Source organism: Anastrepha ludens, chromosome 4 (genome assembly GCF_028408465.1).
Source record: "Anastrepha ludens isolate Willacy chromosome 4, idAnaLude1.1, whole genome shotgun sequence".
NCBI lineage: Eukaryota > Metazoa > Arthropoda > Insecta > Diptera > Tephritidae > Anastrepha > Anastrepha ludens.
Window position 1 is genome coordinate 69,352,373 of NC_071500.1, and position 27,930 is coordinate 69,380,302.

Consider the following 27,930-nt stretch of genomic DNA (forward strand, 5'->3'; position numbering starts at 1 on the left):
CTTATGCCCGAAGGTAAACGATGATCCTTCCAATCTTTCTCGCTTCTTCAATGCACGGAGCCTAATTTGGTTTACACATCTCACGTAGATAGTTTTATTCTTTCAACCCGCCTTTTTGGAAAACCTGGGAAATTTCATATCAAATTATTTAAATATTTTGGACATTGTGGTAAATTTTTCTGACAACTGCTTTATTTGTATGGTTGATTATAATAAGAAGTAAATTGAAAAAAAAAATTTGACAATTTTCAAATTTATCCAATGTTGAAAATTTTACTGTAGGGTTCTTTAAAGTGAAATATCTTCGGTTCTTTCAACATTTTTATATTGGCTTTCTTTTCTAATTTTTTATGATAAAGTAAACTTTTTTTTTTAATATGTATATATTTTCTTATTCAAAATTGTTTGGGAGAATTTTTTTTTGTGATTTTTGAAGGAAAGACTACTCACACATTTTACTAATTATTTTTTAATAAGTAGCTGAGACTATGCTCTGTAATCCCTACAAGTTTCATAAAGGGCTCCCATACATTTTAGAGTTATATTCAAATACGTACGTAGCCGAACGGGTTGGTGCGTGACTAACCTTCGGAAGTGCACAGGTTCGAATCTTCGTGCATGAAACACCAAATGATAGAAAAAGGTTTTTCAAATAGGGATCGCCCCTCGGCGGGTAATAACAAACCTTCGAGTGCAATGAATAAACTCCATGAAAAAGCTTCTCATAGAAAGCATTTCCCGTTCCGAGTCGGCTTAAAACTGTAGGTTTCTCCATTTCTGGAACAACATTAAGACACACACCACAAATAGAGGGAGGAGCTAATACGAACAGCAAATCAGTGCAAAATACTGTAAAATTTCATGTAATATATTGTAATATATTCGAAGGGAAAGGGATCGAGGTCACAGCCCTCGGACAAAGAACTGGTGCATTCCGTATATCCACTTCATAAATTATTGAACTGAACTTAACCACAAATTAATCTCCAAGTTAACCTAATAAAATAAATGAAATAAAATTATACTACAATAAAAACCGCAATAGCATTCAACAGCTCATACGATCGATTTTTTATAATGAAGTACTAGAAACACCTTAGCCGCAGGCAACTAATATAGGCAACATTTGCACGTAATGGCTGGGTAATTGACGTAATGGCTGGTTAAATATTCATCACCACAAAAAATGGATTACTTTGCCATGTACTGTAGAGGCGGAATATTTTGCGTTCTTGAGAATTTTGATTTATGATTGGGCATAAAAAGAAATTTGAAAACAAATAAAACAAGTAAGGAAGTGCTAAGTTCGGTAAGAACAGAACTTTAAATGGCCACGCACAGTTTTAGTAAAACTTATTTTGGGCTGGCCGCTAAGTTTTGGAATCCAACAAACTCCAAGTGGTATAGGCTATAGTTACGGCAGACTATTTTTCAAAACTTTATTTTTGACAGATATATTAAGTTTTTTTTGTTGTTAACCTATTGTGCCCATTTTCAATACCATCCTATATTGGAGATTAATATGTGTGCGAGCTTGGCAGACTGAGAGAGGCTGCAGGTGGACAAAACTGGTGTTACCTGTCACGTCCGACTGACTGTCGCAGATCCTCCTGTCATTAAGTAGAAGGGGCCATAGGCAGCTGGTTGGACTGATGATGGACCACTTTCTAAGGGCGAAGCACAAGCAAAATGTAGGCATCTTAGACAGTGCACTCTGCCCAACATGTGGAGGGAAGGATGAGACGGCGGACTACTTTCTGTGCGTCTGCCCGGCCTTCGCTCGAATCAGGCTTGAACTCTTTGGCCCTGATATGTTAAGAAGCGACTACCTTGGCTACTTAGCACCACAAGATCTACTCAGATTTCATCGGAGGTAAGGAAGATTTAAAGAAAATAAAAGTGCAGTACAATGGACTTAAATTTGTCTAAGCGCTGTACTTGTTAGTTTGTCTCGACAAAAAAAAAATATGTGTAACGAGTTTCATAGAAATATATTAATTTTTGCTGGAGTTATCATGCGCATGGAAGATATAGCTACTCCACTGATCATTCTCATCCTTTCGGTTTAGATTTGTACGACTACGCAAATCTATCTCGCTTGTTCTATATTGCACATACAACCGTTATGTGAACAAAATTACAATTCCCTTGAGTATAAATGCAGCCAAAAGGCAATTTCTTTAAGCAAGAATAAATTACCAGAAAATGTGATACTTATCACACAAATAGTAAAGAGCTCAACTTAATATTCGCATACCAATGTGATACAGTTATTCATAGTAGTTATTGACGTTTGTCTGTGGTTGATTGCTTTAATAAAATTATTTGCCATTAAAATTCAGCATATAGAATAAACAGGATTTCATGAATAATTAAGAATGCAAAAAATAAATTTATCCAAGAATTTCAATATTTGTTTTTAGAATACAGGTGTACCGAAAACGATTATTTCATGGCAAATGGTTGGACAGCAGGGCATATATTACTTTTAGCCAAGTGCCAATGTATCAGTAGCAGTTTTGTTGTTTTTTTTTTTTTTGTTAAGTTCTAGATTTTTGTAAACAACTTAATTCGCAAGGGAATGATTTTATGAAATAAACAACAACAAAAAAGTGACATGTGAATGCGTAAACCAATAAATGCTGTTCAATTACGAGCACATAGACTCGACAATTGTCTGGTTAATATGATCATTAGTGACGTCGATTCAAACAAACGCGAAAAATTAATTGGCATTTCAAAGTTCAGTAAAACTACTTTCAAGTGTCCAGTGGTTGGAGAACTTATTTCAAGTAATTATTTATTGTTATTTGCCAATTCACATGCATACATGTATCTACATACACATACATACATGTTCATATGCATGTACATAATCACATAGTTCATAATGATTTTTGAGTCAGCATAAAGTGTTTCTTTGAAAGAAAAACAAAGCATTCCACCAGTAGGTATATGTGGTCCTCCATGCAATATACAAATATGGTCCACCAACAACACTGTCAACTTCCGGGAGCAGAGCAACTTAAATTGAAGTCATAAGAATGTGGTCCAACCTTAATATTATTTATAGCTCATTTCCTATGCTCCACAAACAAGCCACTACCCAACTGTACAGGTATGTAGCACCGGACAAGTTTTACTATTTTAACCTTCGCATATATGATCATATTTACCTGCATACATATTTGCACATGTCCACATATTTATGTAAATAGAAAGGTACGTTCATATCTTATAATAAATGGGAATTTGGCAAACTTAGCTCAAACTAGCACATTTTGAGGCAGTACCAGTCCAATCTCATGCCCAACTGTCAAGTTCCCCTGACGTAGAGCTATGCTAATGACTGTAGCAGATTTGCGCTGTGCATACTTTCTGCATTTTGAGCTTGTTCCGGGTGGACATTTGGAACTCAATTTAATTCAACAAAATTGTAAATAAAAAACCCATGCATGATTTTCAAAGAATCTTTTTATTGGAAGAGTGAGGCATTTCATTAAACATTGGAATATAATAACATTCAAATGATTTCTCCGGCTAGTTAATCCGCCCAACCTAATTTTTTAGTACATTTTTAGCTCTCGGCTCTTATTAAACCACTGAAACCTCGACTTCGTTTTTCTGATCTTTCATCCTTCATTATCCTATAAAAAATATAGTAGAAAATCGAATGTAAGTCTCACTGTGCAGCAAGTAGCACCGTGCAGTTTCAATAAAATATATTTATCACTCTCTGCAATTTGTATGTAAGTAGTAGTTATTGTAGTTGACACAAAGATTTGCGATTGCCTGCCGAAGGGCGATCTCTCTAACAGAAAAGGAAGTATTTTTCATTAAATTGGTGCTTAATAACAATGGAATTTGAATCCTAACCCATCGCATGGTAGTCACGCACAAACCAATTCGGCTATGGCGGCCACCTCTTCTAAGTCGGTACACAAAAAAATCGGAGCTGGTCATTGAGTGTAATGGTCAGTAATGGTCAAAAAAGAATGGTCCGCTGATACCGCTCAATCCTAATCGGCACCTAACAAGCGCTCGTTATTGGATGCCTCGGCTTCTTCATGAGGATGTACATCACGGATTTTTTTTAGCTGTGAAATTTCAGATTTTTCGCACATCGGACCGATTGAAGAAAAAGGTAATTTAAACTATATTTCTAATAACTAAATAGAGGCAATTAGTAGGCTTAAAAATAAGAGTTGTGGCAGCGACGCAATCTATGCGGAATTATTAACATACAGTGGATATGAACTCCACAAATGTATACATCAATTGCTATTGCAAATATGTTTACAAGAAAAACTGCCCACACGATGGAAAGAAAGTATGACTGTACCAATACTTAAAAAACGTGATAAAACCAAGTGTGAAAACTTCTTTAGCGTCTCTCTGCGCGAACATACACTACAAAACATTTTCAAATATTCTCTTCAATAAGCCAAATGAATATGCTAAAAAAAATATCGGCGACTATCAATGCGGCTTCAGGTCTGAGCGATCAACCATTGGCCAATGTATTTCGCTGTCCCAGATATTGGAAAAATGTAAGGAATGCGGCGGCCGCCGTAGCTGAATGAGTTGGTGCGTGATTACCATTCGGAATTCACAGAGAGAACGTTGGTTCGAATCTCGGTGAAACACCAAAACTAAGAAAAACATTTTTCTAATACCGGTCGCCCCTCGGCAGGCAATGGCAAACCTACAAGTGTATTTCTGCCATGAAAAAGCTCCTCATAAAAATATTTGCCGTTCGGAGTCGGCTTGAAACTGTAGGTCCCTCCATTTTTGGAACAACATCAAGACGCACACCTCAAATAGGAGGAGGGGCTCGGCCAAACACCCGAAAAGGGTGTACGCGCCAATTATATGCATATATATGTAAGGAATACAAAAATATGATATGTTGCTTTTTTATAGACTTCAAAGAAGCGTTTGACAAACTTACTAAAATGCTTATTGAACATCATTTAAAGATATTAGGCATACCTTTGTAAATCAGTACGCCTAATTTACATAACTTTAGCAAACACTTGGCCAAAATTGAGAATCCAAGATAATGTCACCGACTGTTTTGAACCGATCTCAGGTGTAAAAGGGAGATGCGTTTTCAACCCTGCTTTTCAACCTGGTACTACCCGCTGTTATAGCTGATATAGATCCCGGAGTCTCAATTTTTTACAAATCTACACAAATGTGTGCCCATGCGGCTGGCATCGTGATTATAGGCAGAAACAAAGAGGTTTTGCAAGAAACATTTTTGTGTCTAGAATCGTATGCTTGGATAGTAGGACTTATCATCAACGAAGAAAAAACCGAGTATATGGAAGGAGCAGTGCGCAACACATAACTTACAAATTGGCAGGTATAAACTTGAATTAGTCAATGAATTTAGGTACCTTGGAGTTGTGCTGAATGCACAGAGAGATTCCTCTATTGCCATACAAGATAAAACAATAAGTATTACTACACGCATACAAAAGTCGAGATTACTTTCTAGAAACCGGAAACCACGAATATACAAAAGATATATGGCCATAAGACCTTCATTCATATACGAAGCCTAGGCGCTGACGTCCACTAAAACAGATGAGTTACATTGTTTTAAAAGAAAGATTCTAAGAAAAATATTTGACCTTGAAGACGGTACTTACGCATTCGGTACAACGACCAGTTGGACACACATACCAGGGGTGTAAATGTAATCAGGTACATGAAAGCGCAAAGGATTCGATGGTACGGCCACATTCGCCACATTCTACAAATGAGCAAAGACAGTACTATAAAAAAATCTTCAAAACAAATCCACATCCAAAGCGACAGAAGAAGAGGGCGACTGAGAAAGCATTGGAGGGATGACATTGAAGGCGACTTTGGAGCTATGTGCACATCTGATATCAAAAGCTGATGACCGAGTGGCGTAGAGGCTAATTGTAACGGAAGCTGTGGTTCACCACAAACACGCCATGGGTAACAAAGGCACAATTTTAAATCAAGTTCAAGCCTTTCCGACTCAAATAAGCTCCAGTCGCGGCTTGGTGTTAAAGAAATCGCTTTCAGCTAAATTTTAATAAAAGCTGTGCTCCTTCATATTTAATTAAGGAATCGTGTCTCACCTTTATGAATTAAGTTTCGGATCTGGGTGTAATTTTTGATTAAAAACTCATATTTCTGAGACATTAAATTATAAAATTTGAAAGACATAATCCTCACTTGACTTCATACGCCGCTTGGATCACACTTTTCTTACAACAACCGCCGCAGTGTGAGAATTTCGAGTTTAAACTGTTCCACTATGCCTCCATTTAGCATCAACTTGGTACTAGTTCCTTAAAAAGTAACTAATCCATATGAGTGACTGGCTCAATATGGACTGCAAATGCTCGGTTTTTTGTTTTTTCTTTTGTTCGAAACGACTTATTCATGTGGGGTACCATTGAGACAGCAAAGGCTCAAAACACTCAACCATTAATGGTCACTATTTTTACAATTTCAATATCGAGTCATGTGTACATACCAAGATATGTACTCACTTATTCTCGTGAGGGCGTGTATAATGCGCTAATTGATTTTAGAAGGTAATTAATCAATTCTTTTCAACAGCATAGAATTGAGGGTGTCATGCTGTGGAAAATATACTAATTTAATACAAGTGGTTTAATATATTATATGTTAAGTAGTAGAATGAGAAGTACTTAGTGTAGTAGTTTTATTTATGAAATACAGTGTACGCCATAATAAGCAGATCAATGGAATTATTGAAAAACTTTGACAGTGTCCTTCCTTTTAAAATTTATTTCAACTTCTAAAAATAATGTCGATTAACTAGCCGTTGTTATGGCTAGGGCAAAATTGTTTTTCTTTTTTTTTTGTTTTTAGCATTTTCTTATCGCTGCTACTTCCGCTCTACTGTTTCATTTCAGCTCTCCTATGATCTTTGGGTTGTTCACAGAATGAAGGACGATCTAGTCTAATATTCAGTCAATATCGTTTTTTTTCGATACCTCCTGGCACCTACGATGCAAAACGAATATTGCTGGATGTGATATGGTCGTCTTATTGGAATCAGAAATTTTTCTTATATTTCTCTCACATTTGCGGTAAGACAGACTGTGTTAACATCCATATATGGATCGCAATTCACTGCCCTACCAGCTCTGAATAACCTACTGAGGAAAAAAAGACATTGGCCCCTATTATGAGTTGTATTCGATCTTCGATATTCGCTGGTTGTCGAAGATCGAAAATCGAATGTCAATTTGGTATTATGAGCGGTGCAACCCTATCGAAATTTTCGTTGTTTACCGAATTTAGAGTCGAATGCAATTTTGCTTTCGATCGTGTAGCGTATAGTGGGAAAACTTGTTAAAGTGTAAGTTGTTTGCGATTATTTATGGTTTTATAGTAACCAAATAATAAATATATACTAATTTTGTTAATTTTATGCAGGGCGAAAGTCGTGAGTACCAAACAACAATTAGAAAGGCGAATCCACAATTCGCAAAAGGGATTTGCACCAAACTTCAAGCAGCAAAAAAATGGGAGGAATTTACAACGGAGCTGAATTGCTTGGGACCACCAGTGAGAACGGCAGCAAAATGGATTAAGCTTAATAATGGTTTTTTTTGTGATGTTTATAGAAATACATTTTCATATTTTTTTCGAATGACGAATAATTGAATAAAGAAAATTTATAACAAAAATAAAACAGAAACTGTGGCGTATAGGTTTCTATTTAATACTTTTTAGATTTTTCTATAATATTCTCAAAATTTCATTTCTTATGTTTTCTAATTCTCCGTTATTTGACTCCACTTCAATATCTTCAACATCATCGTACACAGTGGGTTGAGCAAGTCCTAGCATACCTTCATTACCAATACTCAATTGGTACGAACTCGCAGAACTGTGGCTAGCTTTAAAATATTTGGAATCAATTTGGCTCGGGTGCACTGCTGCAACTGGTTTTCTGTACTGGACAGTAGGTTCATAAACGCCTCTTTAGATAATCTAAAGTTCTTTAAAAATCTGTAAGGAAATTTCTGTAATATTAAGTACGTCAACACATTTTGAAAATTCTAAATTTACTCAGTGGAAGCCATTTCTAGGTGGTTGGATGCGTCCCTCAACTGTTTTCTACTTCTAGCTAGTTCCATTAATCTTTCATCGTCCGATGAATCGTCGAACCACAACTCCGTTGTACTCATTTTCACAAAAAATACTTTTTTTACCTTTTAAAAATAATGTTAGCAAAGAATTTCAACACAATCGGTTTTTCTTTTATTTTGATTTGCTGTATCAGCTGAGAAAAAATTATCTATTGTAAATGCGTCGAGCGATCGAAATTCACAATAGTCCTATTCTTCAACGAATGAGCACCATAATACCAAATGAAAATTCGTTCGATCAGCACTTTCGACTACAGTCGAAGATCGAATGTTGCTCATAATAGGGGCCATTTGCTATTGTAGTATGAGAAAGCGATACACCATTCTAGAGATCATTCCACTAATCTGCATTTGGTATAGTATCTAATACACTTCATGACGGTACAATATAGTGCGATCTTTTCAATCTTCAAAATGTGCGACAGCATAGCATAACCCCAAAAGCGGTGCTAAAGGACGTAGGTACTAAAGAATGGAAAAAATATCGCAGGAGATTTCAAAGTTAAAGAAACAAAGACTACGAGGGTTGCTACTTAACTTTTGGGAAACTTAGAATTCATGCGATTGAAACTAATACTCACGTATACCTCCATCATACGATACGCCTTTTGGCAGTCTTAGAATACCAATTCACAATAATATCCGGCACAACAAAATTCGTCCTGAAGCGATATGCGTCCACAATTGCATTCTGAAAACTGGCCAGCTGCGGTGGCTCATAGCTTCAACACCAAAACTCGAAAATAGTTGATTAGTAAACTATTCTTGCTTTAATTCACATCGGAATTCATGGAAAAGCATCTCGTGAAAACCTTCACGCTTTAAGTTAGCTTTTCAAGACGAATATTTAAAATACCTATGAACAAACTCAAATTGTTCTAATTACGACTGTCATTAAAAATTCCAAACTTAATAATTATATTTTCAGGTTTGACTTATTCACGCAGGTGGTGCTATATGCCAATACTTAAGCAGCAGGCTATGTATCGGGTGTTTCTTTTAGCTGCATGAGAACTATCGAGATCAACAACTCTGGTTTGATAGCTGAGAATGGTAAGATTAGGTTATGGTAGTAGTCGGTCTGTACGACTAACTCACTAGACCTTACAGATTCGTTGTGATACCACTGTACGACACGGGAACCTCAGTTATTTTGCTTCGTGGAACCATTTTGCGGCTCTGATAAAGCACAGGATTGATTCCATCGCCACGTCAGACAGTTCCGTAAGAGGATTGAAAAAATATGTACCTAGAAAACCTGCTTTGATTTTAGCTAACGCTGGACAATTGTAAAGGAAGTGCTGAACTGTTTCTTCTTTTTCCCCATCTCTACAACTTCTACAATATTCATGGGAGAAAACTCCTAGTCTGAAGGAATACCTGTCAAATAGCCCTGACCTTCGAGATATCCTCGCCCTTTCGCAATTCCTTTGTCTTTTTCTTGTTTATTTGCAGCCACAGTAACTTAGCTGTTACGATTGTGCCTCTTGGATAATATTATTAATTATGGTAATCAATGTAATTAATTATTAAATTACTCGAAGTCTTTGGTATCCCAAAGGTACTTCTATCGCTAAGTAGTTGAAGAGTAGTACCTTTCCTGGCCAGCTCATCGACTTCATAATTTCCCTCAATATATCTGTGCAATATTATAATAAAAATATGCATTCCAATAGTATTTCTGTTTCGTGTTATCATTTTATCTCTCAAGCTCTTAAAAACCCACCTGATGTATCTCTTCCGGATTGATCAAGCCTCTTTCCTTACAATGTTGTCAAGACAAAATTTTACATAATTTCGTCATCAGAAGGCCAATTCATATTGTAATGTTTTTGCCTTTTCAATACCAAATCTTATTTTTTGTTTCTGAATTTCAATGGCGCACTTTCCATATAAAAGACTTCCTTTTCGTATGCAAAAAAAACGGTCAAAAATCAACGCGATTTTTGAGCAGCTGTAGTTTGAAGCCTCTTATATATAATATTATATATATGTACATATATATAATTGGCGCGTACACCCTTTTTGAGTGTTTGGCCGAGCTCCTCCTCCTATTTATGGTGTGCGTCTTGATGTTGTTTCACAAATGGAGGGACCTACAGTTTCAAGCCGACTCCGAACGGCAGATATTTTTATGAGGAGCTTTTTCATGGCAGAAACACAGTCGGAGGTTTGCCATTGCCTGCCGAGGGGCGACCGCTATTAGAAAAATGTTTTTCTTAAATTTGGAGTTTCACCGAGATTCGAACCTAAGTTCTCTCCCATTCAGCTACGGGGCCTATATTACTCTACTAAAATTAAATGGCTTATAAAATTACATGCCCAGAAGTTTTTTAAAAGTTCTGATTAAAATGTTTGTATGACAATATTTTGAACTTGGTTAAATTTTTAGTTTTTTTTTTAAAGTGGACTATATTTAAAAAAAAAATTACGAATAAAATTTAGCATCAAAATTTCGTTAACATTGTAAACAGGTAAAGTTATCTCAGCACAAATTTATATTCCGGCATTCATATGCGCATATTCATAACTAATTAGATAAGATAAGTGCCTTGGTGGCTTACTATACATATAATGTATGTAAGAGTAGCATTTATGGTGACGCGAAATTAATCATCCAATTTTGTTTCTAAATAACTGCTTTCATCATCATCATCTATTAGCGTTACAGCGCAGGATGGGCTTTAACCGCCCCACCAATCTTCCTCAATTCAACACGACCCAACGCAAGAGATTTCCAATTTTTGACGCCCAATTTTTCCAGATCTTCGATTACGTTATGCAGCCAAGTTGAGTTCGGGATTTCAAGGGGTCTTGAGCAAAAAGGATTGTAGTCCAGGAGTAATTTTTTTGGCCTATCGTCATCCATGCGGATGATGTGACCTGCCCATCTGATGCGTTGCGTCGTGATAAATCTGAAAATATCTTCGCCATTGCAGAGACTTAGCAGCTCCTTTTTGTGTCTGATCCTGTACTCGTCATCTTCTTCGCGTATTGCACCAAATACTTTACAATATTTTGCGCACAAATATTCGTCTGTAAGAGTCATGCTCCAAATTTCTGCACCGTGGGTCAGCTCGAGTCGAAGAGATATCGATTTCAGGAGATTTATGTTAGCGCTGTATGCACGATTCGCCGCCATTATTCTGTCAGATATACATTCCTGCATGTTGTTGTCGTTACTTATTAGTACGCCCAGATATGTAAATTTGGACACACTCTCAAAACTGAAGTCTTCGATGTTAATAACGCCAAGAGCTTTCCTTTTCACTCATCTATTTGGTTTTGCTTTTGTTTATTGTCAGCCCTACCAATCTCGCATTTTTTTCTATCGCTAGGAAGAGGTCATCTTCGTAGCGTCTACTACGGGCAATAATGACTATATCGTCCGCGTGTGCTGTAGTCACTTTGTCGCGCTTAAGTGATTAATTATTCGCCAACTTTCAAAGATTATGCCAAAAGTAGAAAAATTCCACAAACTTTTCATTCCAATTCCAAAAATTTTAATTAGAAGTTTTCGAATAATTTTTGGTATGGAGTTTTATAGCTTATCGAATTTTACTACTTATACAGTATAATAAAGTGAAAATTTGAAGTTGCTTAAAAATCCGCTATATATATGTAAGTAGTACAGGTGTTTTCCTTGACACTGTTCGCAGTTTCTCCATTTCAAAAATGCAATAAATTGCCTATAATAAATTTCTAATCTTTGTTATAGTTTGATGCTTGGACTTATATGGTTTTTATTATGAAAAAGATATAATGAACATTCAAAAAAAAAAAACCAAAAATAGTTAAAACTCGTCCACCACCAGGGGTGGAAATTAAACTCAATAAAATAGTACAAATAGGAAAATTTATTGAGGAGGTTGGGCTCAGGGAAATACTCTGAACCCTTGAAGGCGCACAATAGATCTTTCAGGTCTGTGGTAAATCCCATCATAATAATAATAATAGATGTTTCGTCGCGGAGTGCAAGCCCCATGTATCTTTTTTATATGTATCTATGCTTTTGCATTTCTTGCTTCCTCTAACTCTTGCTTGTCATTCGTTAGGCCATTCACAATATCCTCAATCAGTTGATGGCCATTAAGAAATTGTGCAAAAACAATTTTAACCATCATTTCAACACTTGCTATTATCATTCGGTTTTTAGATAGTTTATTCTGTGCAGAGAATAAAATTTTTGACAAGCGGTTGACAAGCTATGGTTTTCAACTCTGAATTGGCTATGAACTTTTTGTTGTTTGTTTTTATTTTCGGCTTGTCTACTTAAGAAAAGCGTTATTGTGTTTTATTGTGTGGTAACTTTAAACAAATCGTAAAATCAAGCATTGGAACATAACCATTTGCTGATATATTGGATTTTATCTCGCTGTTTTAGCTGCTGGCTGATCTCGACAAAGCCGGCTTTGGCCATGATCACTTGACGTGTGTGTCTGTATTTTGAATCGGCGTATTTTGGCGTTTGCAAAAGATTTTTTTTTTGTTTTTTTAACGATTACGCCCAATAGTTTTTAAGCAGTTTCTAAGCCATAAAATTTGGCTGATGAAGTAACAAGCAAATGAATCAACAATGCGTTGCTTGCCAAAGAAGGGGAAATGATACAACACACAAACATATTTTTAATATGTTCATATAGGTATGTGTACGTGTATATATGTACATATATTTGTATTTGCTTAAGTATTTAACAATAAATATGGCGCTGTGCGGGTGGTTGAGTTATTTTAATAACGCTGGGGTCAAATCAATCAATCTTTATACTTAATTAAGTGTGAACATTTTAAAGTTGTGCCTTTTCTTCTTTGAAACGTTTAATTGGTTTTGGTATGATAACCTTCAGTACTAAAATTATTCTCACCAATTTGGCATTGCCACAGATTAGTGTCAATCTACCTTCCTAGTTTCCTTCAGATTTCCTATTTTCGCAGATTTATGATAACTGACTGCCAAATCACGAATTGAGTTATTTGCTGACTTGTCTTCAGGTTTTTTGTATAATACAGTCAACTGGTTTTTAAATGTTGCAGATAACATACACAGTTAACGTAAGTTTCTTGTTGAAGAACTACGCATGCATAACCGTTATGTTACCTCTGTTTTATATCAATCAGATTAGATCTGCTATTATAGACTAAAGCAACACAAGGTGAGGGCGTTAAATCACTTTGAATAGAATAAAAATGGCATTTGGCGCAAAATAAATTTTGATAATTTTTCGGAAATTTTCTTAAGCTCAGATCTGTTAGATTTAGCTTAATATATTAACTTCTATATTCAGAGGCAAATTACTATCTGAATATGACTGCAAATTATCGCTAGCCATACTTCTGTTGAAAAAGCATCTGGAAATCGCGAATAAAAGCGAACGAGTTATCAACAAGATATTCACTTTACTCTCTCAACATAATCTCCATGGCAACCAATATACAAGGTGGCGCAGAATTATTCACCCTATCAGAAGATTCATAGGTTTTGCATTGGTAAAGTAGAAAGCTGCAGTAAAGCTCAAAATAAAGATTTTCAATACGCAAATTTATTTTTTTTTATGTAGTAAAAAATTTATTCAAAAATAAATGCGACAATTGCCTAAAATCTCTTTAGTTGTCTCAAAATGATTTCCATGAAATGATGTCTCGTAACGTTAAGGCAATGCCAAGAACAACTGCTCAAAATCACGTCCAGAATATGACCAGTCGCTAGAACTCAGCAGAAAAGGCCAAAAGTGGCTCAATAGATTTACAAGAGGCACAGGAAAATAGGTTATAGCATTTTGATAAAATGATACACGGAAGATACTTTATTTCGCGCACGTTTAGAATAAATCTAGGATCTTATATTTCTTGTAGATAACTAATTCATTCCCAATCAAATAAAATCTGATCCATTTAAAGTCATGTCAAATATAATATTTAATATGTGATATAAGTATAAGTAAGAATAAAAAGTAGTGAATAATTCCTTGGCAGTACCTTATTTTATGTTAACTTTGACATTTGACTACTTGACATATGTACAATTTTACTCCATATAACAACATATAATAAAAATGGTTGTATATACATCACATCCGGAGCGGCAGAAGGTTCAATTCGGGGCCGACTTGTGGAACTTCAGTTATGACGAGATATTCAATATGGAAATGCCCGATAGTACCTTTTTAATTGGATATCGCAGCAGTCATTATAGCACAAAAACTTAGAATCACGTAGAAAACTTAACCGAGTAATGATACGAATACAAACGTGGCTAGATTCACGTGGCCTCAAAGTAGCCACAGAGAAAACGGAGCTAATACTTCTAACCAAGAAGCACATGCTGTTAGAAGTTGACATGCAAACTTGCTCAAATACGCTAACCACAAAAAAGTTTTAAAAGACCTAGGCATAAGACTGGACTCAAGATTAACATTCTGAGCCCAAATAAAACACGCAGCAGAGAAAGCCGCTAAGCTCCTTACTCAGTAATACATACTCAGTAGACTGATGGCAAACATGGAAACGAGAAATAATGATGGCTACCACGCTCTCCGATCTCTTATACAGAGCTGAACTATGGGCAAATGCGCTATAGGTAAATCACAGATGCAAGCTCTTCGGCATCGGTACAACGAATGGCAGCCCTGAGAATTGTGTCCGCCTACCGCACAATATCAGGGCTAGCTGTTCAAGTAATAAGCTGTTCAGTACCGATAGATTTACTAGCTTTTGAAAGGAAAAGTTATGGGCATTAAAGAAAGAGGGAATGGAAGAAAGAGCTAGCAAACCTGCAGCACGCGAAATAAGGGATGAAACGCTAAGGCTATGGCATGACCGCTGGATTAACGAAACACGTGGCAGATTGACGGCTAGACTTATAAAAGACATCGCCACATGGAACAGCAGGAACTTCTGTGAAGTTAATTTTTATACAACCCAAATACTTTCGGGGCACGGGTATTTCTAGAAATACCTGTTGAAAATAGGAATTTGCCGCCGAAGATGACGCTGAGCACACATTCTTCCAATGTATGTGTAGGGAACAAAAACGTCGAACGCTGGAGAATGCAGTCGGTCACAAAACTACTGGTTTTAGTAACGCGCTAAGTAGTAAGTAGCGAAGAAACGTAGAAGATCTTAAGTGGTTTCGCGGAAAGGGTTCTCCATATAAAAAAGCGTAACCTGAATGGAGGCCCATAGGCACAGACCTTTGTAATGAGGAATATGGAACGCCTCTCTGAAGCAATGCGAAAGCGGTGCCAGGGTGGGCGACTGTTCCAAACGAGGCTGAGTTTTTTAGTCCATGGGCATACCATTGCTACGACGGCAGCTTGCCCCCTCATCCGCAAAAAACAAAAAAAAAAGTTAAAAAATGATCGGTTTTTAAGAACAAAATATTGCAAAATTCGTGACTTTTTTATGATAATAAATGACGCCACGAACGAATCGACATTTCAAAGATTAGTGGAAGAATTTCAAGACGCTGGTTCTGCCGAGGGTAGAAAAAGGACTGGCAAACCAAAAACTGCCCGTAATATTGAGAATATTGCTGTGTAGCGCAAAGTGTAGCTCAACAAACTTCAATATGGATATCTCGATATTCTGAACAATTAAACATTCCTGAATCGACTGTTTGGCGGATTTTACCAGTAGACGTGCTCCTGGTGGACATTTAAATGACTTGATATTTCACATATAATTTTTAAAAGCTGTATTTTGAATAGTGAAACCTGAAAGAATCTAAATTTTAACATTTTTTTATTTCAAAAGAACATCTAGGCGCATCTTTTGAACGACCCTTTAGATAGTATGAACAGATATGATTTGCAATGCTGTGATATCATGATATGGGGAAACACGAATATGATGTGGAACTAATACATAGCATAAAGTATATTCAGAATAAAATTGTAGAACGTACTTCGTCGGATGGAGCGATATTCGTTGCAAAATGTTGTCCAATAAAATAGAACCAGAACGAAGTTCACATCAAAAGTGAAAAGATGACTCTCAAAATTTTTCTAACTGTTCAAATTATTAAAGCTTTAAATATTAAGATATATCTACTAGTGCGGCAAAGTTTGCGAAAAATATTTACTTACAATTTTGACTGACAATTGGTTTTGTTCAGCGGCGTCACGGGTAATAAAAAATTATGTTATAGTAGACAATTTTTGGAGATTTTTTAACCAATTGAAGTAACGGATTTTTTTGCAGCAATGCTCAGATAATCAGTATATATGGCCAAACAGACAATACTCGCGTTTAGCAGTGTTTAGTGGGGACGCATAAACAGTGTTTAATTCATATTAATAAAATATATGGTGATTAAGTGATCCAAGTATTTTGGACATCTCCTTCTGAAAACTATTTCATTTGTACATATATTTGTGTATAATAAGAAGAACGGTGAAAAAATTTTGACATGGAGCTTTTTAAAGTGAAATATCTTTCGTTCTTCTTCATATTTTCGTTTTGTCATTTTCGAAAAACACGCCCATAACTTGTTGAGTTATTTATATTTAAATATGCAGAGGAAATATATGCATATTCATCACCCAATTTTCTTTTTGTACAATTTTTTTAATACATAAAAAAATGATTTTGAGTAATGAAAATCCTTCATGCGCTCCATTGCTTGTTTGTTTATAAAGGGCCGGTGTTGATTTTGAATAAAATACAATTTTTTTTTGGAAATTATTGTGATTTCTCTTTATTATGATAATATTGGTATGGCTCAATTACGTATGGAACAAAATATTGGCCAAATGGCGCCGCGGCCTTGGTGGCACACCTCCAACCGATGGTCCAAATTTTCGATGATGCTGAGACATAATTGAGGTTCTATGTCGTTAATGTGCCGAATTATCTCATCCTTTAGCTCTTGAATTGTTGCTTACCTATCGACGTACACCGTTTCTTTCAAGTAACCCCGAAGAAAGAAGTCCAACGGTGTCAAATCACATGATCTTGGTGGCCAATTGGCATCGCGGCGACGTGAGATTATTCGGCCATCAAATTTTTCGCGCAAAAGAGCCATTGTTTCGTTAGCTGTGTGACAAGTGGCACCGTCCTGTTGAAACCACATATCGTCCACACCCATATCTTCCAATTCGGGCCATAAAGAGTTCGTTATCATCTCACGGTAGCGAACACTATTCACAGTAACTGCCTGACCGGCCTCATTTTGGTAAAAATACGGCCCAATGATGCCGCCGGCCCATAAATCGCACCAAATAGTCACTCTTTGTGGGTGCATTGGTTTTTCGGCAATCACTCTCGGATTATCATTCGCTCAAATGCGGCAATTCTGCTTATTGACGAATCCACTGAGGTGAAAATGTGCCTCATCACTGAAGATGAAATGCACGATATGCATTTTGATTTGAACGCCCATTTTCATAATAGGCCTGAATAACTTTAACGCGTTGCTCGAGTGTGTATCTTTCCATAGTTCAAATTGAATTAGTCTGAAAGTGAAAAATGTCAAATCAAATGCAGAAAAAAGCTTGACGTTTAGGTATGGTTCACATTCAGCATCGGCCCTTAAAATTTAACCACCCTTTATAATGCAGCTCTCTAGTTCAAAAGTGCCAAATATGATTGACATACGACACCATTTGCAAAATCTATAAAACTTTTGACAGATTGATTAATTTTGCGCCACCTTATATTATTGGCGCTTACATACGTTGCTGGGTGTTTTGGCCGAGTTCTCCCTCTTTGTGGTACGCGCCTTCATGTTTTTTCTACAAATGAAGGAAGGCACAGTTTCATGGCGAACAGACGTTTCCTGGCAGCAAAAACACTCGGAGGTTTGCTACTGCCATATTGCCATCATTATTTGTCCAGTTCACAAATCGATCGAAGGCTTCAAATAAACTAAGAAAAGTTTACGAGAATGTCAAAAATACTTTGATCACTTGTGAAGGAATGGCCCATGCATTAACTCTCCAGAAAGTTATAACAAATATATGAAAATATATTTTTTTTTTAATTTGAAAACTAATCTATCAGACTTTTCGTACTAGTTCGGTTTAGTGATAATATATAAATATAAGTAAGGGCTACGTTATAAAAATTGCTGTTTCGATTCGCATAATGTTATACCTTCTGCTCAAATATGAACGAGACGTTATCAATAAAACGGTCCGCGGATGACATATGGCAAAAATAAATTTTTTGTTCTTTGGTAGGACTGTTATAAGCTTACATGGCAAATTTCAGCGTGATATGTCACATAGTTTGTTTTCTGTGCTACTGTAAACAAGTCAAGCTCGAGTGTGTTCTTCGAATTCTCTTTTATAACTTCAATTGTCTCAAAATGTTTTCCACGGAGCGGTAACTTGAGCTTGAAACAGGAAAAAATCACATGGAGCCATATCAGGCGAATACGGTGCTTGCGGAACGATATTAACATTATTTTTGTTCAAATAATCGCGAACAAGACGTGATGTGTGAGCTGGTGCATTATCGTGATGCAAGAACCATGACTTGTTGTCCCACAATTCCTTCCTTTTAAGACGAATGTTCTCGCGCAAACGCTTTAAAACGTCTAAATAATATTCAGCGTTAACCGATTTTGCGATTTGTGCGATTTTCAAGCACAATTTCCTTTACTTTTCCGATGTTTTCGTCGTTTACTGATGTTGCTGGACGACGTTCATGAGGCAAGTTTTCAACCGATGTACGGCCTTCTTTGAACGATTTGTACCACTGAAAAACACGTGCACGCGATAGAGCAGAGTCCCCATAGGTTGTCTGCAATATTTAAGGCATAACAAAATTTCAAACAAATTCTTTGTTCAACTTGAATTTCCATCGTTAAATTCGAAGAACACACTCGAGCTTGACTTGTTTACAGTAGCACAGAAAACAAACTATGTAACATATCATGCTGAAATTTGCCATGTAAGCTTATAACAACCTACCAAAAAACAAAAAATTTATTTTTGCCATATGTCATCCGCGGACCGTTTTATTGATAACGTCTCGTTCATATTTGAGCAGAAGGTATGGTGGCTACCTTTGTGCTTTATAAACACAAAGCTGATTCTTTATTGCACTTAACCACAATTGAATTTCAAATATTTTATGAATAAATTATAAAATAACAATAACAAATAAATAGACATTGGGAAGCGCGAAAAATGCTTGCTGGTGGGTGATTTATTATTGCTTCAAAAGCCACTGTTCTCATTTTAATATACAAGTATTGCAAATAATTGTACAAGTGTAAGTGTATGTGTGTAATTAGTACATCGGTGCATGTTTATGAACATTAGGGTGGCCCAAAAAAAATAAGCATTATTTTTATGCTACCCCGTAAATTAGTTGTATGGGAAACAAAACTAAACACCTATTTACTTAATATTTACCCGTGGCGCTATGAAGATTACTACTGAATTCGCATGCGAAAAATTCACTTTTTCGTAAATGTGGTTTAAAATAGTTTACAGATCGATAAAATCTATCTCTTCTCTTTAAATTTCCCTTCACGAATGCCCAAAAAATGATACTCGGTGCTTTATTTAAAAAATAAAAGTTTAACTATTTTTTTATAGAGACCCTGAAAACCCCATCAAAATAAAAACAAATTAAACATGAAAGAAACAAAAGTATTATATTCGTTTTTTTGTTTTGGTATCATTTTTGCAAATTTGGGAAGAGAAATTACAGTCATTATACATTGTGCATTCTTGCCAGACCCTGTGCAGAAGTAATTACTCATGCATATGTATATACATTGCGGTATTGACTAGATTAAACTCATTTAAGTGAGTTGTATATTTTCTTTTTAGCATCTCATAAAATAGACGCAATCGAGCTTTGACGAAATACCACTATAAAAGGAACTGAAACTGGAACTTGAAAGACCATCTATTATGAGTGGGCGAAATCTATGGTCCAAGCCTTTTCTCTCAATTTCAAAATCTATTTTGTTTTGTTTTCGATAAATGCCATTTTTGAATGGGGATCATTTTATAATAAGAAGTAAAATACACTCGATGATTTGAGTTTTTACTCGCATATTAGAATTAAGATCAATGTTTGTGACATACATCCCATCTAAAGTATGATAAAAAACCTAATTATTGTCACTTTCATCATTGGTTGCTCACCGTTTGATTTCAGGAAGATTTCCAGTTTTATGTAATGCCCACCCGACTAGAATTACAGTGAGGCATGCCGAAGAATCAGTTAGGCCCGAATTAGGCAGGCCTTACTGAGGCACGGCTCACTATTACCTTACCAGGCCCACGTTAGGCATGCCAGAATAATACCAAATTTGGTTGTGGTCACGAAAATCTGTGGTAGTGTCTCACTTAGGCATAAATTGGAATCCCTAACTGATTTGTAGAAGGGCATCCGGAGTATTACCGAAGTTCGGTTTTTCGAACCTGCGCCTAATGAGACAGATGTGTGGCGATACCGTTCGGGATTTGGGCCTAGTTTGGCTGCCTTATGAGGCGCAAATTTGGAATGCGGTGTGCCTTATTTGCGCCTAATCACCGCCTTACCAAAATTTCTTTTCGAGAAAACGACATAATGATGTCACCACTCGCAGATATATACCAATGGGTGCATTGGAACAACATCAAGACGCACGTCCCAAATAGGAGGAGAAGCTCGGCCAAACACCCAAAACGGGTGTAATGGCCAATTATACATATATAATATAAGTATATACATATATATTTGACTAGTCACCTTTTTCAATTATCTAAAGAAATTGAAAAGATACTCTTTCATTAATTATTTTACAATCCGGGTAATTTTTTCGAGAAAGATGCAAAATGTGGTATGCGATGGACCATACTTTAAACAAGGGAATTGCCAGCTTTTATATAACAAATTATCTAATTATATGGTATATACAAAAATTTGAGGTGTGTAGTTAATACTCGCAGTATATAAATAAGATATCAAATTATTTTTCTTAATTCAAGCTCACTCCCAAAATCACTTACGTTTTCTATTCCGTTCGGGTGCAGCAATTTACGTTTTGTTCACACTTGGCGCACGCTCTTTATAAATTATTAAATCCACGCACGTGCCAGCCAAAATCGAGCAATATCCAATTCGAAGAAAACCAAGTTAAACTTTTCAAACCAACTTGGTGTGTGAAGGCAAAATAGTTTACAAATTTTACTTCACTTCGATTAAATTCGAGCCAGACCGTTCACTTTTAATTGCTGCTTTAAGTCAATTCTACGCACAGCTGCTACAATATCCGCACACTAATCACACCAATTTCTCTTGGCAATTGCCCATTTAATTCAATTACTAAAGGAAAATTACAGATTTGAAACACGCACACAGCGTTGCGTAGGTGAATTGCTTTTCGTCAAATTTACAATTGAATACAAATAAGAAATTTTGCTGTGCTCTTAAGCGAAAAATGTTTGGGGTTTCTTGAAGCACTGTTGAAAAAATATATATATATTTATGTACATATAAGAAAGAAGAAAAATACAAAGATATGTATATACTTAAAACAAGTTTAAGTATTTGAAACACTGTTTTATTTATTGCAAAAAATGCAAATGAATTGTTCGGTTACGAAATTTTTATTTTAACAATTGATTTTCGATTGCCATCACGCGCTCACGCTCCTGATGAGTCGAACAGCTTTTATTTTTTGTTTCTGGTTATAGTGAAACACTTTTATTCGAAAGTAGACTAAACACGTTTTTTTATAACTTGCAAATAATTCACTTGCAAAGCACTTCAGCACAATAAAAAATAATAACAACACATAAGCATCAATTGAGTTGAATTTTTCCCATGTCAGGGTAAACATTTGCAAAACTTCTAAACTAACGCTTCAATCGGGCTTTTTAAACACTTCAACTTAAAAATACATTTCAATTATATTTTTGTTTGCTTGTACGTGTGACTTCTTGTGTACGAGTATTTTATGCGACGCGTATCCGCAAAAGCACGTCCGTCCAGCTCACTGTGTGTCGACGCTTTGGGCGAAGCATGCGTTTAGGTCGCTCGTTGTCACTGCTCACCGTTGCCAACTTCGAAACCAACTGACGGCCGATGCGTTTTTCGGCCAACGGAACGGTATAGACCTTTTTCTCGCTCGCTGTAGTAGAACAAAATTTATTTTTTATTTTCTTATGTTTTTTGTATTTATCTAACGTTTGCACATTTATGCTCACTTTAGCAATGTTCAGACGACGTTCGCTTGGCTATCTCAGCGCGTTCGAGTGATTGAACGCGTTTGCTGCTTCAGTCTTTCCTTTTGTTTGAGTGTTTCGGAGCTTAGGGCGCCCTCGAGACGCTCGAGCACAATGTAGGCATAGCTTGGTATATATGTAAATATAGTTATAGACATACATACATATGCATGTATTATTTTATACTATCACATACATATATATCTGATTACATGCACACATCTGTTTGCACAAACGTCTGCGTGTGTATGTGCGTGTGTGGCTCATAACAGCGTTGCTGGTGGGATGCGAAATGCCGGTTTGGCAGCGCATTGTTACAGCTGTTTCAGCTGTTTTGCTACTACAAACATATGCTGCTTTTAGTTTTAATTAAATTTTGTGTTTGCTTTTTATTTACTGGCTTTTTTCTGTTTTTGTGTTTCTGTCTGGCGGCGTCGATGGCTATGAACTGGTTTTAAGGTTTTTTGTTATACTTAAGTAGTATTAATTAATTATTTATATTTTTTTTGCACGCGATAACTCTACTCTAATCCAAAAATTGTTGAAGCGTAAAATTTCATATAACATTAAGGTGGAGCGATAGTGTATGGAAATATGTGTTTTTTGTTATTGCATAGCATCGAAATGTCAAACGAAGCCTTTATAAGAGTCAATAAAATTCATATTAAAAAAGATAATATTAATATAATTTTTACGATAACCTTTTGAGGTGCCCCACTCACTAAAAACGAAACACAATTTTTCAAAACTACTAATAAACTTAAAAAAATTAAATTGTATGTGTCTAACTTGATTTTAAGTGCCGTACTAAAGTATGATAGTAGCGACGGCTACCTTAGCCAAATGTGTTCGAAATCTCGGGCACAAACACCAATTGATAGAAAAAGTTGATTTCCAGTAGCGGTCGCCCTTCGCAGGTAATGTCAAACCTCCGAGTGTATTTCTGAGAACAAAAAGTTGCTCATAAGATCCATCTGCCGTTCGGTGGCGGCTTTAATTTGTAGGTTCCTGCATTTGTGGAAAATCATCAAGACGGCCACCAGGGATGAACTCACTTGTCACACACAATAAAAATTCGTCACTGAAAATCATTTCATGCCATCAAAATTTCAATAACACTTACTAACTTACTTAGGTGGCCATAACAACCCGTTACCGAGTTACGGCCGACCTCAATAGCTCTCTCCAGGCGCCTCTGCTCCGCGCGCACCTTCTCCAATTCTGTACACCAAGCGAGCATAGGGTTTCCTCCACCTGGTCTTTCCACCGGAGCAATGGTCTTCCTCTGGAAGACGGCTCCCTTGGACTTCGCCCTCGAACACCTTCTTTGCTGGAGCTTCTTCCTCCATACGCACGACCTGGTCTTTCCACCGGAGCAATGGTCTTCCTCTGGAAGACGGCTCCCTTGGACTTCGCCCTCGAACACCTTCTTTGCTGGAGCTTCTTCATCCATACGCACGACATGCCCTAGCCAACGCAGGCGTTGGATGGCGATGCGTTGAACTACGACAATGTCGGTGTAGAGCTCATACAGCTCGTGGTTCATTCTTGAACGGTAGTCTTCGCCAACGCGCACAGGACCGAAGATCTTACGGAGAACTTTTCTCTCGAACATCCCAAGAGCGGCTGCATCGCTTTGTGACACTACCCATGCCTCTGCGCCATTAAGCAACACGGGTATGATGAGCGTCTTCTAAAGTGTCAGTTTGGTAATGCGAGAGAGGACTCGGCTACTCAATTGCTTACCTAGCCCATAGTAACACCTATTAGCAAGAGTGATTATCCGTAAAATCTCCAGGCTGATATCGTTGTTGCTGTTAACAGCGGTGCCAAGGTAAATAAATTCTGGCACAACTTTCAAGGTATAGTTGTCCGCAATGACGTGCGTTCCTACACGCCGTGTGTTCCGCGTTGTAGACAGCATATACTTCGTTTTACCCTCGTTCACTGCCAGACCCATTCGTGATGATTCCTTTTCGATAGCGGAAAACGCAGCGGTGGCATCTCGCTTACAGCGGCCGATAATGTCAATGTCATCGCCGTACGCAAGGAGCTGGACACATTTGTAGAAAATAGTGCCATTACGAAGAACACCTGCTGCTCGGAGCACCGCTTCCATCACGAAGTTGAAGAGGTTGCATGACAGTGGATCGCCTTGTCTGAAACCTTGAACGGTACTGAATGGCTCGGAGAGGTTATTTTCTACCTTGACGGAGCTGGTTGTGTTGCTCAACGTCATTCTGCAAAGCCGTATGAGCTTCGCTGGTATACCGAACTCAGACATGGTGGCGTACAGGCAATCCTTTATCGGGCTATCGAACGCAGGTTTATAGTCGACAAAGAGATGATGGTTGTCGTCTTGCTTTTCATGGGTCTTTTCCAGGATTTGGCGTAATTTCAATAACACTAAATCGCGTTATAAAACCCTTAAACACTACCAACAACACAAGTCAATACAAGAAAATCTATAAATGCAGGTATGTACAGAATTTTACGAAGGGAAAATGAAAAGCTTGAATAAAATAATTTTAATATTAATTATGTCGGGGGCATCTCTTAACATGCCATGGGACAAATAATATTTTGCACCTTTATTTTTGGGCTAGAGAGCCAACATAAAAAACAAAAAATTCACCTCACCCTAGCGTATATAGGGTAATATATATTTTGCTGGTAAATATATATAGTTTGTTTTTATTTAAACAAAACAGGTGAAAATTAGTCACTTTCTCTTAATAAACTGAAGATTTTTTTTTAATTTTCATAGGAATTAGCAGTAAAGTAGAGAATATGTGGTGAAAATATTATTCCGACATTTTATAATGATATTCTCTATGCCTGGCAAAATCCTTGTATCATGCAATAATTGCAGGTAGAAATGTTTACTAATCCGTGCAATGACACTGCAATAAAACACACGCCACTTACATTAGGCCGGGTCAAATTGTATGGAACAATTCGGTTTCTACACAAAATTATTAGCAGATATTCCAGTAGTGCATAGCTCTAAGGTCAATTTATAAAGAAATTACAATTGTGCTCACATAATAAAACTCTTCATCCTCTTATAATACTCGAATATTTTTTAGGCTAAATTTTTTGTGTGTATTTCACAAAAATTTAACGGATTTCAAAAATTAGTCATCAAACTTTGAAATCTTTTAATTAGAAAACTTCGTAGTATGAAGTTTTATAGCACTTCAGTTTGAGTACAGGGTGCGCGGTGGCATTGACGGAACAGCGTTAACTTCATTATTCGTCGGTACAAGTTTGCACGATAATCCGCGTCGGTCCGTGTGCAAGAGAGCTGCTACCCAAGGACTTCCAAAAACTATTGTGCATGAAATATTGAGGAAGGCTCTTAGACTTAATCCCTTCAAAATTCAAATCGTGCAAACACCAAAGCCTGATGATTACAATTTGCGTAGAAATTTCTGTGAGGTTATATTAGAGCGATTTCGTACGGTAAATACTATCTTCTGAAGTGATGAATCCCATTTTCTTTTAAATGGAAGTGAATATAAGCTAAATTCCCGTTACTGGTCACCTAAAGTACAGTACCCACTATTAAAACATCAGCAGCCACTTCACAGTCCCAAAGTGACGGTTTGGTTGCCTTGTCAAGCAATCTAATTATTGGAGCTAATTTTTTTTTAATCTTCCAAGGCAACCAATTTCTGTGGATGGTATCTCTTATTGTACTATTATTTTCTGCCAAAAATGAGAGAAAAGACAGATCTTCAATACCTACACACACATGGTTTCAGCAAGATGGTGTCGCACAACACACGGCTAGAGAAACCATGGCAATACGGCGAGATTTCTTCCCTAACAAATGGATAAGCCGTTTCGGTGGCCTATCATGGCCACCTATGTTGGTAAAGAGTTTGTGGAACAAAGCCAGTGCCCATCTCAGCACTAAAAGGAAATATCGTTCGCGATGCTAATGGCGCCCCTACTTCAATTTTCCAGCGAGTGGTATGGAGTACGGAGGCCTGTTTCCAAGAGTGTATCAAACGTAACGGTCAACATTTAAAGTAAATAATTTTTAAAAATTAAATCCGCACTTGTCTTCTTCGTAATGGTTATTGAAATAAACTTAACTAATTATTTTTCAATTTAACTTTTAATTTCTAATTCCGCCACTGAACACCTTGTACATGTGTAAGTGCATGCGTGCAGATGCTTTTGGCCATCTGGATAACATTGATGCTCGATCATCTTTACAAGCCACTTGACAGCTCTCTACATCATCGGCATTGCTGATACAGCTACAGTTCATAGACGCTGGTAACTACATACGCTTCGTGTTATTGTTGTTTTGTCTTAGTTACCAACTGTGATGTCACATTGATGATGCTCCCAAAGTCAACGGCATTTTTTTAGACTGACGGAGCAACTCAGTGCATTCAGTCGGCACCCTACATATATGCACACATTCATACATACATAAGTATTTCGACACGATATCGAATTCGGGTTTTTGCATTGAGGTTTTTCTATTGTCTTTTGCTATTTTTAGAAAGTTTATGCGCTGTTTTGTAGCCGTTATTTATTTAGTTTTTATTTTTTTGTTGTTAGCTTGCATGTGTACCCTACCACCTGGATCAAAAAGTTTCCGGAACATATGTATTCAGAAAATTCAAAATATTATAAAAGTTAATTCCTCGAAAGAGATATTATTACCTTCAATTGCCACGCACTTATGCCAACGTGCTTGGTGTCGTAAAACTAAACTAAATTAAAATATAAAGACGTGTTTCCTAATCTCATTCTCAATATCTCGTTCCCTTATTCCTACTTCCTATCATATAGGTGCTTCCTGATTAACCAGCATTGGTGACATTTCTGATTTGGGTGGGGTATTCGACTGAAGATTTTTCTTTCAAAGCCAATTAATGGTATACCATTATGCAAAATCTTATTAAAAAATATTCAGTTTGGTGGCCTTACTAGCTGTAACATCAATAGGCTTCAAAGAATGCAAAAAGTTGTTTTTGCGCATTGCTTTGCGTTAGGACTTCACTCTCGCTTAATTTTGTTTTCGACATAATGCACGTTGCTATTGATTCTCAATTCTTACTGGAACGTATTAAAAGCTATAAAGAACAAAAAAGCCGCGGGAGCCGACGGACTGGCGGCTGAGGTGTTCAAATATGGCGGCGAGGAGCTGGTAAGGTGTATGCACCAGCCCCTATACAAAATACGGTCGGATGAAAGCATGCCTGCCGATTCGAATTTAAGTGTACTCTGTCCAATCTATAAGACAATATCGCCAATAAGGTCTTAGCAAGCGTATTGTGTGGAAGGTTGAAGCCCACCATCAACCAACTGATTGGACCTTATCAGTGTGGCTTTAGACCTGGAAAGTCTAGAATCGGCACACACCATTTTTTGTTTTTCTTTTTAAAGCTGTATTCAAAAGCACGAAAAGGAGTTGCCTATATACCGCGATGCTTGAATTTCTTATCCCCACTGCCAGCAGCGTCGTCAGAATGGGGAAGGACATCGCCCAGCCGTTTGATACCAAACAAAGTTTTAGACAGGGTGAATCGCTGTTGGAATCGAATACTGGAAAAAATCTTGCT

The 27,930-nt window shown here is 36.9% G+C and overlaps 1 protein-coding gene across 5 annotated transcripts in view; it reads right to left on the reverse strand.

Annotated features, from left to right (window-relative positions):
- LOC128859721 (protein spaetzle 5) overlaps nt 1-22,341 on the reverse strand; it is a 56,657-nt gene extending 34,316 nt beyond the window's left edge. Inside the window, exons 1-3 of one of the 5 annotated variants that reach the window (XM_054096759.1) lie at nt 22,325-22,341; nt 22,048-22,248; nt 21,125-21,577 (exon numbers count right to left, since the gene is read on the reverse strand). The gene's annotated coding sequence lies outside the window, so the exon portion shown is untranslated. Of the gene's footprint in view, nt 1-21,124; nt 21,578-21,978; nt 22,249-22,324 lie in introns of those variants that run through there. The other 4 variants (XM_054096758.1, XM_054096757.1, XM_054096762.1 and 1 more) reach the window with 4 other exon arrangements.
- Nucleotides 22,342-27,930: the final 5,589 nt, after the last annotated feature.